The sequence below is a fragment of the Microtus oregoni genome, unplaced genomic scaffold (assembly GCF_018167655.1).
Source record: "Microtus oregoni isolate MIOR12 unplaced genomic scaffold, Mior012 000009F_ref0000495, whole genome shotgun sequence".
In the NCBI taxonomy this organism is placed as follows: Eukaryota; Metazoa; Chordata; class Mammalia; order Rodentia; family Cricetidae; genus Microtus; species Microtus oregoni.
In genome coordinates, this window is record NW_024543068.1 from 29,127,419 (window position 1) to 29,145,247 (window position 17,829).

The 17,829-nt window shown below is 37.0% G+C and overlaps 1 protein-coding gene across 2 annotated transcripts in view; it reads left to right on the forward strand.

Moving 5' to 3' along the window:
- The window catches only part of Mdga2 (MAM domain containing glycosylphosphatidylinositol anchor 2), a 725,366-nt gene that overhangs the window by 138,982 nt on the left and 568,555 nt on the right, over positions 1 to 17,829 (forward strand). The window lies entirely within an intron of this gene.

A 17,829-nucleotide genomic window follows, 5' to 3' on the forward strand; every position in this document is an offset into this window, starting at 1 on the left:
CCGAGTTTCTTTAGGGTTTTGATGTGCACATTAGTTCCCAACATGTCAAGTGCTTAATTTAAAACTCTTATTGATATTCAATTTTTTGCTTGGCTGTGAGCTCATTTGTTTTAATGGATTGTTAATAAAATGTCAAGTCACTCCTGTTCTTTGTCCTGTATCTATTTTCTGACTATACTTACTTATGATCTGTCATTGAAAAAAAAATGACTGATATAATTTTAAGGCTTTGCAAGCTACTTACACTTTAATGTTCATATTATAGATTTTTACATTAGAAAGTTCATATGGGTTCATAGCATGCAGCTTCACTTACCATTGACATTAGTCTCTTCTGGGAAATAAAGTGTAGGCAATGCTTCTCATTGGATTGGATAAGAGCCCGAACTGTGCTTTTAGATGGTCATTACCAGGGTTTTAAGATTTTTTTATCACCCATTTTTCCCATAAATTCTGAGTACTCGAGCTTTGTTCTTACAAAAATAAGTACATTCCTTGAGTCTGAAGCATAATTTGACTTGCATAAAGGATGAAAAATACCATTAAAGAGAGAACATGTGAGGATGAATGTAAATCCTCATGGAGCTCACAGGTAGCATGAAGAATAAGCAGAGCATGCTTTGATGGTGTGGGTCTTAACAAGGAACATGACCAAGGGATCTGCCCATTTTCATATTTCATATCTAGAATAGATATATATGCTGAGCTGAGTGCCTGGATATGGTCTTTGCCAGATCAAAAATGAACAAGACTACAAAACATGTTTCCCGTTGTGCTCTCCTTGGCTCTGAAGACGCAGGCTCCCCTTCTGCTGGCAGGACAGATTGGAATTAAATGTTTTGGGGCTGGATTGGTTTTCAGGTTTCTCTTTAGGTAGCCTGCAGAGGACCTTCCTGCACCAAAGAACCTAGAACTTGGCTGTGAAGGCTTCATGCAGGCACCAGCTCCACCTCTCCATGTTCAGTTAGCTGCATGCATGTTGTCCTCTGCAATGAGGCCCCGCTGTAGGTTTGCAGAGAGCAAAACTGTCCTGGCATCATTCTGGGGTGTTTGAAAAATATCAGCAGGACCGCTTCAGGAAAAACAACTAAATCAAAGACCCAATCCCACCACTAGAAGACTTGCTTGACTACAGTAATAGACGACCAGTTTCTAGGTGTGAACCACTTTTATTATTCACTGTATGCAAAAAAGTCTTAAAAGAATTACACAATATATGCATATATGGTGTGTGTGTGTTTGTGTGTTAAAGTGGCTGAAATCACCTTTTCTCCAATGATAAATATAGAGAAGTAAAAACCTAATTGAGCTCATGATACTAAAAGCATTAGTGTGAATGAAATATGCGCTGGTACAAACTAATTTTTTACAGATTTATTTATTCATTGTATGTGTATGTCTGTGTGTCTGGATACACATAAGTGCCCAGAGAGATCAAAATAAGACATTGGATCTCCTGGAACTGAAGTTACAGGCGGTTGTGAACCATCTGATGTAGATAGTCGGAACTGAACCCAGGTCCTCTAGCAGTGTCTATCCTGCTGAGTCCTCTCTCAAACCCCACAGGCTGTAAAGTTTTAATTAACTATTTTAATCTGAAAGGATCTTAGCATTACTGTCCTGTGCTTTTGAAAATTCTACATAAAGTCAAAATGATATTCTGGGAAGACACATGGTAAAATATCAAAAAAAATACCTCTGATAAAGGCATTTGGATTTAGTAACATAGTTTTCGTTGTTACCAATGGGATAGGAATATCAGAAGAGAGAATAGAAAATAAAACTGTGGTTTGTCTCCTTTCTGTGTACCTACTGATGTGTGTTTGTCTGCTCTTCTTGTCATCAGAGCACATATACATATGAGTGGTGGTACAAATGACTTATGTGTCTCAAGCAGGTAGACTTCAAATCACTCTAAATGGTTTTTTCAACTTCCTTTTAGAAGAGCATGGATCTGGAGAGATGTACAATGTAACACATTATTAGACAGTATAAAAAACATAAAGACAGGTATAAAATTTAAAAAAAAATACAAGCACACTGTTTCCGTTATGTGTATGTTCTTTTCTGCTTTAATTGTTTATTCCTATTTGTTTTCTTGGTTTTTATGTAGATTGAGGAGAGAAATCCTAAACGAAAAAGCTTTGTCTTGACCTGTTCTATTAGTGTCACAGAACAGTATGTAACATTTTTATATATGTGTAAAATTTATATTTTATAATAATATAAAATTATATTATATTATTATAATGAAATTTGAATATATACTGCTTCAGAAATGCTTTACATCCATATAGATATTTTATAGTTGTACTTAGATTTTCCCCACTGAAATGAAATTTCACAAAGATCCTCTATCTCTGTGTGTGTGAAATCTGTTGGACTCATCCATCTGCTAGTCTACTTCCATAAATATAACTGTTTTATGAGGCTAGAATGTTCTGTTTGAGGAGACCCATTGCCAACTGCTAGGGAAGACTTCTCTCCTTGTCCTGCATGATGACATAATCTGTACCATGCTTACTTCACACACTGATGTACCTTCTGTCCACCTTACTGCACTAGACCGTGGTGGTGTTATTTTTATGATATTTTCTACCCAATTCCAGTTCACAACAATGTATACTTACATATGCTTACTATTTTTATCACAGCACCCATCATCTTAATTTGCTATAATATTTAGACAATTAAAAACACAAAAGCAAGGAAATATGAAATTATGCAGAGTAAGGCAAAGTCTCATTTGCTTAGTAAATAGGGATTTATGAAGTCCTATTTTTTAGGGGTTTAACCATGACTGCTGGTTCCAAACACTTGGGCTTCTTATTGTTCATATTTGAGTGAGGCTACAGCCTTATGTGAGGTAACTAGAAGTAGGAATGTCTGTGTGGCACGGAAGGTCACTCACTCAGCTGACTGGGGAGCCATCTCCAAGACAGCCCTTTGTGTCTGTACTCTAAGCATCCAGACAACACACATTTTGCAACGTGTTTTATATTGACTATAGATTTAATGTGTTTAAGTCTATGCAATTTACCTATTGAGAAATGTAGAAAGATAATAGTTTGGGAAGTTGACCTGCACTCTCTCTTCTGGTTATGTATATTAGTATATTATAGGATATATATGTGTCTGCACATATTCGAGCTCCATTATTGCTTAATTGCTTTTGCTAGATAATGTGCTTTGACTTTGTACTTTTACTTTGAGCTCTTGGGAGTCTTAAACTTGACTTACCTCGACTGTTGAAAGACATCCTGACTCTTCAGTCACCTGGAAGCAAGTTTCAGAGACTCATTTATTCAACCTAAGATGTCATCCATCTGATGCTTTCATTATCAAAGTAGGGTAAGCAGTCATAGGTGAAAATATTGGTTTGTATCTGTAAGTTAATTGTTGATATTGAAAGTATCCTGATTCTCAATCTGTGGTTCCTTCCAATTGTCTATTTTGTGGGAAATGAGTGGTTTTACATGATAACGTGTAATGCAGAAGAAAGAATGGCTCTTGATAAGTACTGTGGAGGTCTGTTGAATGAGAAAACTGAGGATTACTAGAGATATAATTCACCTGTGAGTCAAGTAGTTCTCTATTTCAGAAAAGAACAACTTAGGCATGCCAGTACACTAGAAAATGCACTGAGTCTTGAAATTGAGGTTTTAGAGCTATGGTTAATTTCCGCTGGTGCTGGGAATCAATCAATATTCATTGTCTTTCAGTCCCTGAGAATGGAGAGTACAAAGGGCAAGTAGCCTTTAATTTAACAAACGACTATGTGTCCTGTAAACAAAGACTGCACTTTTGTTTCCCTGCCAGCCAGACCCAAATAATCACACAGAAACTATATTACTAATAACACTGTTTAGCCAATGGCTCAGGCATATTTCCAGCTCTCTGTTACATCTTAAATTAACACATATCTGTTAGTATTGTCATGAGGCTCTTGCTTACTGGTAGTGCTGTGACATCTTTCTCCTTTGGCAACTACATGGTGTCTGGATGACTCTGCCTTCTTTCCTCCTCTATGTCTGCTTGGATTTCCTGCCTTAATATTTCTGCACTGCCATAGGCCAAAACAGCTTCCTTTTTAAACTAATGGTAAAACAGAATATTCATAGCATTCAGAGGGCCATCCCATATCAAAATCCAATATTTCTGATGGTTCAGTACTTGAAAGGAACATGTAGAATTTGGTTCTGTCTTGATCTCTGCATATATTACTGAAACACAATTAATGAAAACTCAGATATTGGGGTTCACCCTGAAGGTCAAAGAGGCAAAATTAGGCAGTCACTGGCTCTTACCACCACCTTAGTCCAAAATGGCGATCCTGCCTCCAGGAATCTGAGAATGAGACTAGGCCTAAGAACTGTCTCCTCTCATTTTACAATTTTCTCTAGTTCGGAAATTAAAGGTGTGCACTACTGGCATTAAAGGCAAGCACCACCCAGTTACTATGGCAACTGGTGTGGCTACTGGGATTAAAGGTGTGTGTTACAAATGCCTGGTGTGTAATGCTGATCATTGGGGCTGTTTTGCTCTCTGATCTTCATGCAAGCTTTATTTATTAAAATCCAAATGAAATGCCACTACATATTCCCCTTCAAACAAGACCTATATTTTATGTTTTTATCCTTGACTCCCTGTCTTATTTATCTCTTCACATTCCTAAGGAATTTTACTGAGATTTGAAGAATTTTTTTTCACATAGCACATAGATAGTAGATGCAGTGCTGTCTACCACCTGACTACAGCATGATAGATGCAGTCTATTCATTGCTACTCAGAGTAACAAAATTGAAATTCCAAGGCCACCACTAAAAATTATGATGCCCAAGCTGGTGTGGAAGGCATCCTAAATATTTGTTCCTGTCTAGTTCTCAATCTGTGCCTAGCTTTCTAGTCCCATATGAAAGTCTATGCGCTGGTTTAAATCCTAAAATAGACTCTTTTCTGTAAAAGGTCATCGTGATTACTTTCCACTGCTAACTGGCAGAGGCTCCTTTTCTCCTTCCCCCTTTTCAGCTAATCTTGTTTATTCAGTGAACTTTACAGGGAAATACAAAGTCATTATAGGCACAAAGGTGGAACTTTCAGGTGTATAAAGAGATAAAATATACTTAATTCATATTTTACAGGTAATTATGGGGTTGACTCAAGCTTTTCCTCACAGATGAGCCAGGTGCACCAGTCTCCTGGAGACAGAAGAGTCAAGGGGCAAATGAGAGAGTGGAGGGGACATTACTCTGCTGTGACCTTACAAACAAGTGTGACTGATAAGGGCTGGTGGGAAATAAAAGAAAATCACATTATCCTTGGCTTATCAGAAGAGACTCTCAGGACTCTTAGTTCTTCATTTTTAAGTATGCAGAAAAGTTTGCTTTGTTATGATAATAATATAAAATCTTATGATACTGTGGAAAACATTCCAGAAATATCCAGAGTTTTTATTTGTAAAACATGAGTCCCTCTTCTCAGGTCCTGAAAAATGTCAGCAGTAGGATAGAATTCGAGATGATGAATTTATTCTGGTATGACTTTTTGATAGAATTTTGTTTGATTCTGGAGTCCAGCTAGGATATCTTTCTGAAGAACTGCTTAAAGTAAGTAGCATATTTCCCAGAAAAGGGAGTATATATACGACATTTCTCTTAGACTGGAAGCTAAGATGCATACAGCACTCAAGGAAGGGAGAAAATGTATCAATTGTTTTTTTTTCAAACTTCAACTAGTAACTGTAGCAAGCATTCCATTCATTGTCAAAAACAAAACTAACCAAATCCACACTGCCTCTGAGGCCATCAGCAGTCACCTCACAGAAACGTTGTTTCCTTGTCATAAAGTTGGCAGCCAGTTGCTTTCCTGACAGACTCTGAGGGACAGTCCTCACTTGTGGTGTAGCATTCTATTTGGTGTTTTAGCTCAGGGACAGCAAGAGGCTGTTTTGCAATTACTGTTTTTCAAACATGGCTTATTCATCTTCAGCATAGCCCTTCAAGAGATGAGTAATCTAGTAAAGAGGAAAGGTACAAGAGAAATGCTTACTGAACAGATTTACAGAATGTTAATTTGGAGGAGCCACTTAAGATTCATTTTTGCAACATTAGAAACAGGTCAGTTCATCTTCAGCCCAGGGTGAGTGCTAGTGTATACTAATAGACTTTGAATTCCTTATATTTCAAACATTGGGCAACTAATTTATTGTTATTGTTAGTCTTCAAATTGCATTACAAAGTATATAGTCTTCTCTACTGGAATTTAATCCATATTCATTTGTTAGTCTTCCAACCCCTCATTTAGGGACAGCATGTTTTGGAAATTATTTTAATAGAAACTATTTGCACTATAATTTAGACCCTAAAATGGTCTGTCCCTTTCTACCTAGGTAGGAAAAGATCACTAATTCAAAGTGAGGAAAACATAAATAATTCTACTTTTTTTTTCAGTGTAGGAACTGTGACACAAAGTATCATATTACCACAGATTAATTGATAGCTCCAAACTGTGTTTGAAGTTTAGAAATCACATATTAGTGAGTGTGTTACGTTGGCCCTGATTTCTATCCATCCTTTGAAACAAGTCAAAGATGGCTACTGTGCTCACAGTGAACATGTGGACTTTGCATAGCCCTATCGGGACTGTGCTTTCTAGGAGACTCCGTCAATCATTTCAACATCATGCTGTTATTCCTTAAGGAAATCATTGGACTGTGGATTGAAATTAGCATTTCACAGCTGAAGTACTGTAAGTGTGGACCTTGGCCTGGGCTGAGATAGATTTATGATGTTGACAGAACAAGGCATCTCTTCATAAGTCACACAAATCTTTGGACCCAGAAAGGTCAATACCATTTCTGGAAATAAAATGGAGAATTTGATTTACGTAGGGAAACTTCACATCTTTATGAATGATTTTGAACTGTAATGGTTTGGAGGCCATATTGAATGTTTATTTCCAGTGGATTATTTTATATATAGCACATAGTTTTATTGGCTTTTCTAATTAAAGACAAATATAAACAATGGGAAGTTTTAAGGGCATCCATCACCTTTTGTTTCTGACAATTTTTCTCCGCTGTTAGAGAACTGCATCTTATGTAAACAGTCAAGAGTTTGCTCCTTAATATTTTTATGATTTGAGTACAGTTTGAAGTCCTTTAAAATAAATGGCATCATCTAAGACATTTTTCTGTGCCCTGTGAGATGGTAGCATGTGCCAGTCCTGTGACACTTTGTAAAGGGCTGAATTCTACTGAACCAAGGTTACATTGTTTTTCAAGTTGTTGTATTTATGTATTAAAATGGATTGAATATTTCATTTGGGGAGTGAGGGCTGTAGATAGTCTATATTCAAACAGAAAACACCAAGTGGCCTTTGTAGGGTTAGACCAGATAATATGTGGCTATAGCTTGTTCAGCTGCAGACTGTCCTTTTCTTGTCTGTCCCTTTCCATACTCTTCCTGCACATTCAACACAGTACAGATCCATGCTTGAGATGGAGGCTCCATTCGTTGAACTGGCATTTCCCCTTTAAACAAAGAGGAAATGTGTTCTACTGTGGATCCGTGGTCTATGTTGATTTTGTTTTCTTCATTTCTCATGTATAGTGCCTAATAGTTTTAATTACTACATTGATGAACGCATATTTTAAATTTTATAAAGATAGAATTCATGTTGAGGCTTATTAGATTTGTAACTATAAAATAGAACAAAAACATCAAAAAATTTTAAAAGCTTATGTTTTCACTAAAGCCACATAATAATTGAAAAAATATTAAATATATCATGGCTGTGTGTTAAAAGTATAAACTGTGATGCTCATTACTTCCACATTAAGAAACTGTTTCTTTATTGAATAGATGTTTCTTTTATTATAAAATAATACAGGAGTATTTTTTTTTTTTTTGGTTTTTCGAGACAGGGTTTCTCTGTTGCTTTGGAGCCTGTCCTGGAACTAGCTCTTGTAGACCAGGCTGGTCTCGAACTCACAGAGATCCGCCTGCCTCTGCCTCCCAAGTGCTGGGATTAAAGGCGTGCACCACCACCGCCCGTCCTAGGAGTATTTTTCTTATAAGCATATTTAGTGCTGACTTCATGGGACAGATTTTCTAAATTCATTATTTAAAATCAGTAGTGAGGTTCCTTCATACTACAGTTTGAATTGTTTTCATTAAATCATTAATTCATTTTAATGATGTTTATTTACAGAGAGCTTTCCATTCAGTAGGCATTCTTCCAAAATCTGAAGACCCCAGTTCATGAAATAGTCCTTGGTTCCTTTGAAAGTAGATTAGCAGATAGAAGATCTAACTAAAAACAGTGCGGACATCCAAAGCTACCATAATGGAGTAAAGACTGGGCAGTAGAGTTGTTAGTTCCAACTTGTCAAAAGATAGCTGTTGTGATCATAACAGTGATGTCTATGCTATAGAAATGAGATCTGAGCCCAGATCTAAGATATGGGAATAAATTCTTTATGTTTTTTGCTTAGTAGATGGGAAAAACAAAAAATCCCTTAGGCTGGAATATGCACAGGGAGCGTCAGAAAGAGGGTGCATTTGGTGGAAGGTAAGATGTGATGATATCAGAGAGGCAGGAGCCAGCTCTGGGGGAGCTTATCGACTAGTGCAAGGAGTTTGGGAAGTCCCTGGCTGGTGGCCCATTTATCCTTGCATCACCCTAGAGATAACAGCCCTTCACTGCAGAATGAAAGGGAAAGGACAATGATATCATGGGTTTCTGAGGCAATGGTTTTTCACATCTTCAGAGGGGGAGGCATCGAGTTAAAGTATAGAAAATAATTAAATTTGTATAAAACTCTTAAGATAATATCAAAAAGGTGAAAGTCAGGTAAGGGGAGCTACGTCCTGTTTCTAACTGTTCTTTCAATTAATAAATTAAACAAAAAAATATTTTCACATGCTTTACCTTGAATTATCTGATTCATTACTGCAGACTATCACTGTGTCTATAATGCACTGAGCCCTTCCTCCTATTTTCCAAAGGTTTCACTAGCTATATCCAAAGCTAGCCCTACCCATCTTAACAAAACCTTTACTAGTAATCTATTATTTTTTCCATGTTAGAGTCAATATTATTGTGTAGTACACACTAAATTCTTTCTCATCTAGCATTTTGTTTCTTCTTGGTTGACCTGTATAAATAACAAATATTGATGCTGTACCTGTGTGCTGTCCTCAGTAATTCAATTTTCTTCCCCAAGCCTGCTTAATCTACAGGCATCTCAACTCAGTTCTTATTCCCAAATTTAGTGCTTTCTTGCCCACTTTTATTATTTATATGTACATTTATACCATTTCTTCATATGCTGAACATGTCATGGTTTATGTGTTACCTACTAGATCATTAATCCACATTAAAAAATTAAAATTTAAAAATTAAAAAAAACATTCTTACCACCCTTATTTGAAGACTTAGTCTTCTTACCAATATTAACATTAATGAAATCAGTTTTTCTCCTCCTCCTTCTCCACTTGTTCCTCCTCTCTTCATTCATAGTGAAATAATCAGAAAAGGTAATGGTGGAAATAGGAATCAATGCAAGTAAAAATTTAAAAGACGTGTGCCACTAATTAATTCTTTATTGCTCAGATAATTAAAAAAATGCTTAAACACTAAAAAATCTCATAGTTTGTATGTTTTTTCAAGAACAAAAGAAATAATGACCCAGTGATGTGATTTCTTTACTATTACAGTTAAAGGTTTTGTTAAGACTGATAGTTTGTATTGTAGTTAGATGATTAATCGTTTTTAAGAAGAGACTCACATCTTGGAGCAACCTATCTTACAAGGAACGAATCACGGGTCAGGATATCAATATCTTGCTATTTTTGTTGTTGTTTATGTCTCGTTCTAGCTATTTTGTGTTAATTAGATAAATAAAAATAGAAAAACTACCAGTAGTAATGGATTTAAAAAAATTCAGCCTTAATATATTTTACAACAAAATGGGTTGATATAATTTTGAGGATGTTTAGTTTTAAAGAATCTGTGTCTAAATAAACTAAGCATGGCTTACTCTGATTTTTGATGCTATGAGCTAATACAATGGATTGAGTGATTTCTAAAGAATAGAGTTTTAATTGTTTCATAATATTGAGGACTAGGGAATTGGAGAACATGGTACTGGCATCTACTTGGTCACAGTGACCATTCTCTTGATGGGTGACAATGTGGCAGGAGGCATGACATAAGAAGACAGGACTAGAACCTCTCTGAAGAGGTCTTGGCTTCTCCTCTCTTAAGGTAGGATTACAGTACTGCCATTTTGGAAACACTCACTTATTGTATTGGCGGGGTGTAAAGAAAGCAGTGATGAACCACAAAGATGCACCTCCCTTCCCAATAGACGGAAGCAGTTAAAGGGAAATTTAATGGAAAACTAATAGAAAACTTTAGACACAATTTTGATTCACATATATACACTAGTGCTTTCTGAAAGTTTTTGAAGTGTTTTTGAGGACCATCTTATTTGTTATAGAACTTCTAATTTTGAGTAACTTTGGATTGTTTTTATTTGTTATTCAAAAGGATACTTTATCCTTACAAAATACCAAAATCATTTATTCCAATGGCTTGGGGATAAGATGAAAGTTCTGAATTCTTTTCTATAGACAATATTTAGCTTGGTAATATATTCTAGAGACCAACAGAATTAGGAATACAGACATTTGTTCCATAACATATGACTGAGAGTAGTAAGTGGGTCATAGGAGTGATGGTCTAAGTCTTCTGTTAAATGTTCAAACTGGAAAGAGCTACAGGAGAAAGCACTCTCTGCAAAGGTTTAGAAATGAAATCCTGTTGCAGAGGAGTACTCCTTATGGAGACGGTCTGCTACACATCCTCCCCTCTGACACTGTAGTGCAGTATCAGGAAGGCTTCTGAATGTGCAGAACCATTCCCAACAGAATTCTCTTTCTAATGTCAACACTATGTGGTAATCTGAGGACACAGGGAATGCTTATAAGCAGAGGTGTATAGATGGATGCCTGTGTGAGGATATGTTGGTCTTCCTTAGACCTGCAATCCCTGTTTTAGTCAAACCTTCAGTTTTCAGAATCTGTGCTCAGAGTCAAGAACAACCTGGCTAATCAGTTTGGTGATCTTAGGCCCAAATTTAATTTTCTTCAGCTACTGACATAATGATGGCAGAAACAAAAATTTTGTATGGATTATTTAAGCAACTCTGACAGTAAAGATAAGATCCATGTAAGCACTTTCTGGGAAGGAATAAAGAAATAAAAGAATAAAGCATTACCTTGATTACTAGAGAAACCTTGAAATCATTCCTACAACCCTTTCTTCTAGAGTCTGGTTATGTACAGCTCACTGGCCCTGCCTACTTCTCAACTCTTTCTTAGATCAAGCATGGGTCTGGGTAATCCTAACCCAGCTCTTTTGGTTGCTCTGCTTGGGACACCGTTTTGAGTGGCATTACTACTGAGCTTGTTTTCAGAATGATTTTATGACAAGGGTTGTAGAAACTGATGACTCAGTCTGTGCACTTGTTGACCTTTTCCCCTAAAGTTTACACATCCTGAGCAAAGTGGAGTTTGTTTGTTTGCTTTCCATATTTATTTGCAGGTCTTATTTCTAATTCTTGTTTCTTACCATGTTACACATTGGAATTTAGCACATTCTTAGTTTTAGGCTAATATTACAGAAAATTAGTCTTCTGTTAAAAGCACAGTTTTACATTCTGATCTTGACCTGTCCTCTTTCACATTATCATGTACAGTATTAATTGATTCGATGCTGTTGTCTAGCCTCATGGCAATTTGATGAGCTCACAGCTGTTAACAAAGTATTCTTGAGTTATAGTGAAATAGCTCAGAAAAACACAGTGGTACCTCACAGAAAATAATGGAAAATACAAAATGGCTTTTCTCTTATGTCTTCTTTCATCTAGCAAAGATCATCAAAGCAGGAAAAAGGTCTAAATAATTTAAAGCTGTCATAGAAATGCTGGATGTCAGAGATCTAGGTTCATAGCAGGTAATGCAAAGAGCTTACTTCCATCTCTCTTATGATTCTACACCATAGAGCATTGCTGCCACATGCATATTTAATTTCCCATGTCCTGTTAAAAATTTCTATACCATAAGATGAGGAGAAGAGAGACAAAGAAAGACAACCCAAGGCTAGTGATCTAAATCGAAGCAGAAAAACTATCTAGCTCGTGGTGCTTGTTCTTTGTCCTTGGATAAGAGCTTGCTTGCACAGCCATATTTATCTATGAAGAAGTTGCAGTAATAATGCCCCGATATGAGTGGCCAAGGGAAAATGGAGTCTTAAGAGGACCATTAATTGCATCTCATATTTTCTATTTCTTGATACCTTATTCTGTATCTTAGTCTTCAGTATTTTCTGTACTGTTTACTCATCATGCAAATCTTATTTTTTTAAATATCATCGTGACATCTGACCTCCAGTTGCCTAAGCATTTCATGTTCACAAGCTCCTAGAGAAAATATGGAGACTATCCTGATCTTTCTCGACCAGCCATCACAACTCACTGAACTCTCACAGTTTTACATTCCTCCATCAGTTTTATCACCACCAGGGGAGACAGAAATGTAAGTTAAAGTGAGAGGCTTATTGAAAATAAGGGATGAATTAGTCTATATGTTTCAAATAGTGGCATAAAATGCACTTTAATTTTGACTATGAAGGATTATAACAACCTTGGTAATTCTTTCGCACATTAGTTCTGTAGCAGGGATCATTCTTAAAACCACAGCTATGGCTGGAGTACCTCACATGCCTCCCTGGCTTCTGCCTTACAGTGCTTTCATGCAAGATATGATGGAGAAGTTATGCATTATATATGCACAGGAATATGATTCCCACCATTGTTTGTGATTTCTGTCAGAACTGGTGAAAAGTAGTAGCTTCTTTTCCCCAATTCAGTGCTCAAAAATAGTTTTCACTACCAGATAATGCTTATGCATCTTCCTGTTAAATGACAAACATTTTAGAATCAAAATGCAATAAACGTATCACTTGGCGACAAAACACAGAGTTCCTCAAAGAATTTAGTTAGACTGTCTTAGTATAAATTGTTCCATGAGTTTCTTTGACCTTAAACCACATTTATCTTAGTTTCATTATGGGGTAAGCATTTAATGCTGTGGTTCTCAGATCTGTAAAACAGCATCAGGTAGCTGCTAGGATTCTTGAGAGACACTTAGGACTGTATGTTTTATACATTTCATAATGTTCCATAAAGTCATGGAATCTCTATTCGTAGAGGACTCCAAGAACTAAATATTTTAAGTGGGATAGAGGTTAACCACTTTTTCAAGACAGTTACGTGTAGGAAGTAAAAGAGAAAAACTCAGTTCAGCCCTAAACAACTGCAATTTATCCATGATCCAGAGTCTGCATGGGAGTACTGAAAACCAATAGAGGACCAAATAAAGAAGACATAGGACAGAAGTCAGATAATGGGGCAGTGGTGGTGAGGAGCAATGACTCAGTTTGATTAGCATTATTCCTTATGGAAAAATGTGACTACACTGTGAATTTTTAAAAGGACACATAAAATATACTTTACTCTTGGACTCCTTGACTTTTCAGAAAACTTATTTGGAGCAAAAGCTCACCTTTCCTGATCATGACTAAATTTTAAAATGTCTTCACATTTCAAACATTATCTTTAAAAGGATGAGTCTGGCCATCCCACTGGAGATGGTCCAGTGGAGAAATGTCAGATTCTTTGGGGCATGGACTCGTTCCTAAGATACTCAAAGACTCCTTTGCTTTGTTTTGATTTTCAACTTTCCTTGAAATCTTAAAGTATAATAATCCCTTTCACTTCTCCTCTCTCTTTTTCTTTCCTTCTTTCTTTCCTTCCTTTCTTCCTCCCTTTCTTTCTTTTTTGCTTTGTTCTTTGAGACATGGTTACCCTGTGTAGCTTTGGTGACTATCCTGGAACTAGCTCTGTAGAGCAGCTGGCCTCAGACTCAGAGATTCACCTGTCTGCATCCCAGGTTGAGGGATTAAAGCCTTGCACCACCACTGCCCAGCTCAACCTCTTTGATTTCTAAGATGGTACACTGTAAACTTTTTATAAGGTACAGACGAACATTTTCTCAGGAAGCAATTAGAGATCATTCCTCAGCTATAGAAATGTGTGGCTTTAGATATAAGCATAATCATAAAATCAGCGAGTGGTTAGATGCTCTGCCTGGGTTCGTTGGTGTTGAACTTTGGTACTTTTAACAAAGGCAGAATGAAGTCTTTGTGGAAAGGAGAGAATATTTAAATTTAGTTGTGTTTATATTTAAACCCCAGAACTGATCTCATGGGCTTATTCACTTCTTTTAAACATTTCTTTTGGATCTTCTAAATCATGGCAATTCAGGCACATAGAAATTAACTTTCAGTACCCTTAATCCAGCTTTGGTAATTATGAGAATTACCCATTTTCTTCCAATTCTTTTACTCCTCCTTATTTTAATAGGTAATTGTACTAGGAATATTGCACATATTATTCCATGTGTAAATGCTCCAAAATATATTTTCAACTCTTGAGCATCGTTAAATAGTGTGTAGGTTTGCTGTGACTGCCACATAAGAACCTTAAAATGCGTAAAGAGCAGAAATTAGTGAGTAACATTTTAGGAGGCTGAAAGCCTCAAATTAAGAGGTTAATAGCCATGCTGCCCTTGAGAGCGCTGTGTAGAAACACCTCATACCTCTTCTCTTAGTCTAGGCATGGCTGTCTGTTTTAAGTGTTTCAGCGTATTTCTTCTATTTGTGTCCATCTCTCTTCCACTCTAATCCCATTTGAACCCACCCTAACGAATTCACATTGAGTTAAACTGACCTTATTTAACTCTACTTTGCTGTGCTTCTCTCCTAATGAGGCCACCTTACAAGGTTTAGAAGGTTAGGACTTCATACAATTTTATGATAATTAATTAATACTATATATGCCTAATCACAATGAACTAACAAATCCTTTAATGACATCGAATACCCAGTTTCTATTTAGAATTTCTTAAGTTTTATTTTCCTAAACTATGTTTGCTAACTTGATTTATTCAAACCAGGAACCACATGGTATGATTTAATGGTATTCACTTGTAATTCTTTTAAATGAAATCTTTGCATATATTTTTCTCCATTCGTTGTAGTTAATTGTTTTGAGACAAGGGTTCACTATCTAGCATTGTCCAGACTGGAACTCATGATTCTTCTGCCTCAGCCTTCCAAGTTCTTGGATTCCAAGTTCATGCACCACCACACAGGCTGTGTTGAACTGATACATGTAATCTAAAATTGCACGTGGAAATTTCAAAATGTTCCAATACTTATTTATAGGGTAGAGTATTTAAGATATGTTAAGCATATCACTACTTTTAATGACTTACCACTTGTTTATCTTGAAAAACTTTACAATAACTTGTTTTATCTTCCCGAAGTGTGCATCTCTAGTCAACCTGCTCCTACCAAAACCACAGCTTACCATTAAGTAATGAATCCTACCCTGCCTTTTTTTTTTGATAAATTTCATTGGTTTATCAAGAAACAAGCTTAATTATCCTATATGATTTTATCTGTTTTGTATCTGACTGCCCTGTTTCTCATGATGTCTGTTACTCATTCTGCTGACATGGATTGCCAGTGCACTGGCAGTTAGAGGCAGAGGTGGGAACACTTTCTTTGTCTTTAACAGAATATTTTTAGCACTTATTGGGAAATTTCATGTAATGCAATCCCATCACATTTGCTTCCCAATCCTTCCAGGTTCACCTTATCCCCCTTGTTTCCCGCAGCCCCAAATAGTACACAATTACAATTTGAACTTCCCAAATACTCCAATGAGCCCTGTAAAGATAACTGAGTCATTTTTTATCCCTTCCCGCCAGAAGCCAACAACTGTGAAGCTTCAGCATCTTTATCACAATTTTTAAGGACCATTTTCAATAGTTTTCTGCCTAAAATGTTTCTTTTTTCTTGTTGAAGAAGCCTTCGATGTCTCTCATTCTCAATTATGAGTCTGGAGTCTTTTATATCACTACAATAGATGCTTCCTTGCCAGTAACACCAAAGAATGCACAGATCACAGACATCAACATGAACTCTAGTGATTGCCCAGATTGTGGACACATACACGGCCTTTGACTGCAAGACTAATCGTGGACATTTACATGGCCTCAGGCAACATCATGTAATTTAAATATCAACATGGTCTCTGGTGGCAGATCAGGTCACAGACATCCACAAACAGCACAGTCTTCGGTGGCAGCACAACTGGTACCAACATGGCCTCTTGTGGATTCTCTTCTCATGGAATCAATGCCTTTCACAGTGGGCAGGTCGTCTCATCCCAATTAGTGTAAGCAAGGAAGAGGAAGAGGAAGAGGAAGAGGAAGAGGAAGAAGGAGAAGGAGAAGGAGAAGGAGAAGGAGAAGAAGAGGAGGAGAAGGAGGAGGAGGAGGAGGAGGAGGAGGAGAAAGAAAAAAAGAAGAAAAAAGAAAAGAACAAGAAAAAAGGAGGAGGAGAAGGAGGAGGAGAAGGAGGAAAAAGAAGAAGAAGAAGAAGAAGAAGAAGAAGAAGAAGAAGAAGAAGAAGAAGAAGAAGAAGAAGAAGAGCAGTGGAGGCTGAGACTTGGAGAGGCCTGAGGGCCTGAAGTCTTTTGGCAACTGAGAAAAGTCTGTCTAAAACCAGGCTGGGGTGCCTGGGGGCTTGGGCCATAGATGGTAGAGTGGCAGCAGGAGCTCAAAGGCTGGAAGGAATGTGAGTAGGGGTGTGCAGGGCCCATGAGTTCAAGGGGATCTGGGCCCAGATCCAGAAGCTGCAGGTGTTTGGGATCCAGATCAGAAATGCCCACAGACCCTCAGACCACAGGGAGATCCAGTGTAACATGGCCACTGCACACTGACTCCAACATCTTTACCAAGCATGCATGGCACCATGGAGGCACTGTACACACAGCTGTGGCAATGCTTTGTAGAACACAAGCCAGAGCCAGTAAGAAAGTCAGCAAAGAGAAACAGAGAGAATGGCTGTATCTGTGGTAAATGTGCCTGGGCACATCTGTAATTTCTTTTATCAGAATCTTTTAAAAATATTTGAAAATCAGCTCCAGGCCCCAGAAGGACCACTGAGCAACTCTTAAGGGCAGGCCATCAGTTCCAGTGGCCCAGCCCACACCATGGGGATGCTCACTGCAGGCACAATGGGCATACACTGTCACCCCTGCAGCTGCTATAGGGAACCTTTGATACTCACGTGTTTTTCAATTTATCATATTATCTGGAACCACATACTTCTAGTGTCTGACTTCAGTGACACCAAAATGTTTTTAGTGATTTTTAAATGAGGTTACTCTTATTTCAATATTATGTTTCTTCCTTCAACATTTATTTTAATGAAATTAATTGATAGACATTATCTCAACCAATTATTTAGTTAACATTTCTAAACAATGATTTTCTAATTTTATTAAAGGAGTCTTCCTCATTATTTTGATAAAAGGATAATCCATTATTGAGGTTTTCCCTTTTCTCTGAAATTTTGAAATAAAATATTGATCTTGAGTGGTGATTAATTGATGTACGAGCTCTGTTAGTATTATAATAGATATGTGAATTAAAAAAACTTGACATGTTTTGAGCATTTGTAATGTTCCTTTCCAGTATATCCAAATTTTTTCAGGATGAGCAGGCAATTTCCCTTCAACGGACTTTTAACACTGCTTGCAAGAACATGCCCTAAATATTCTTAAGTATTCTCTCACTATCCACACATCAGCACTTTTCTAGGCCATCTCCTTTAATTTAGTGATGGTTA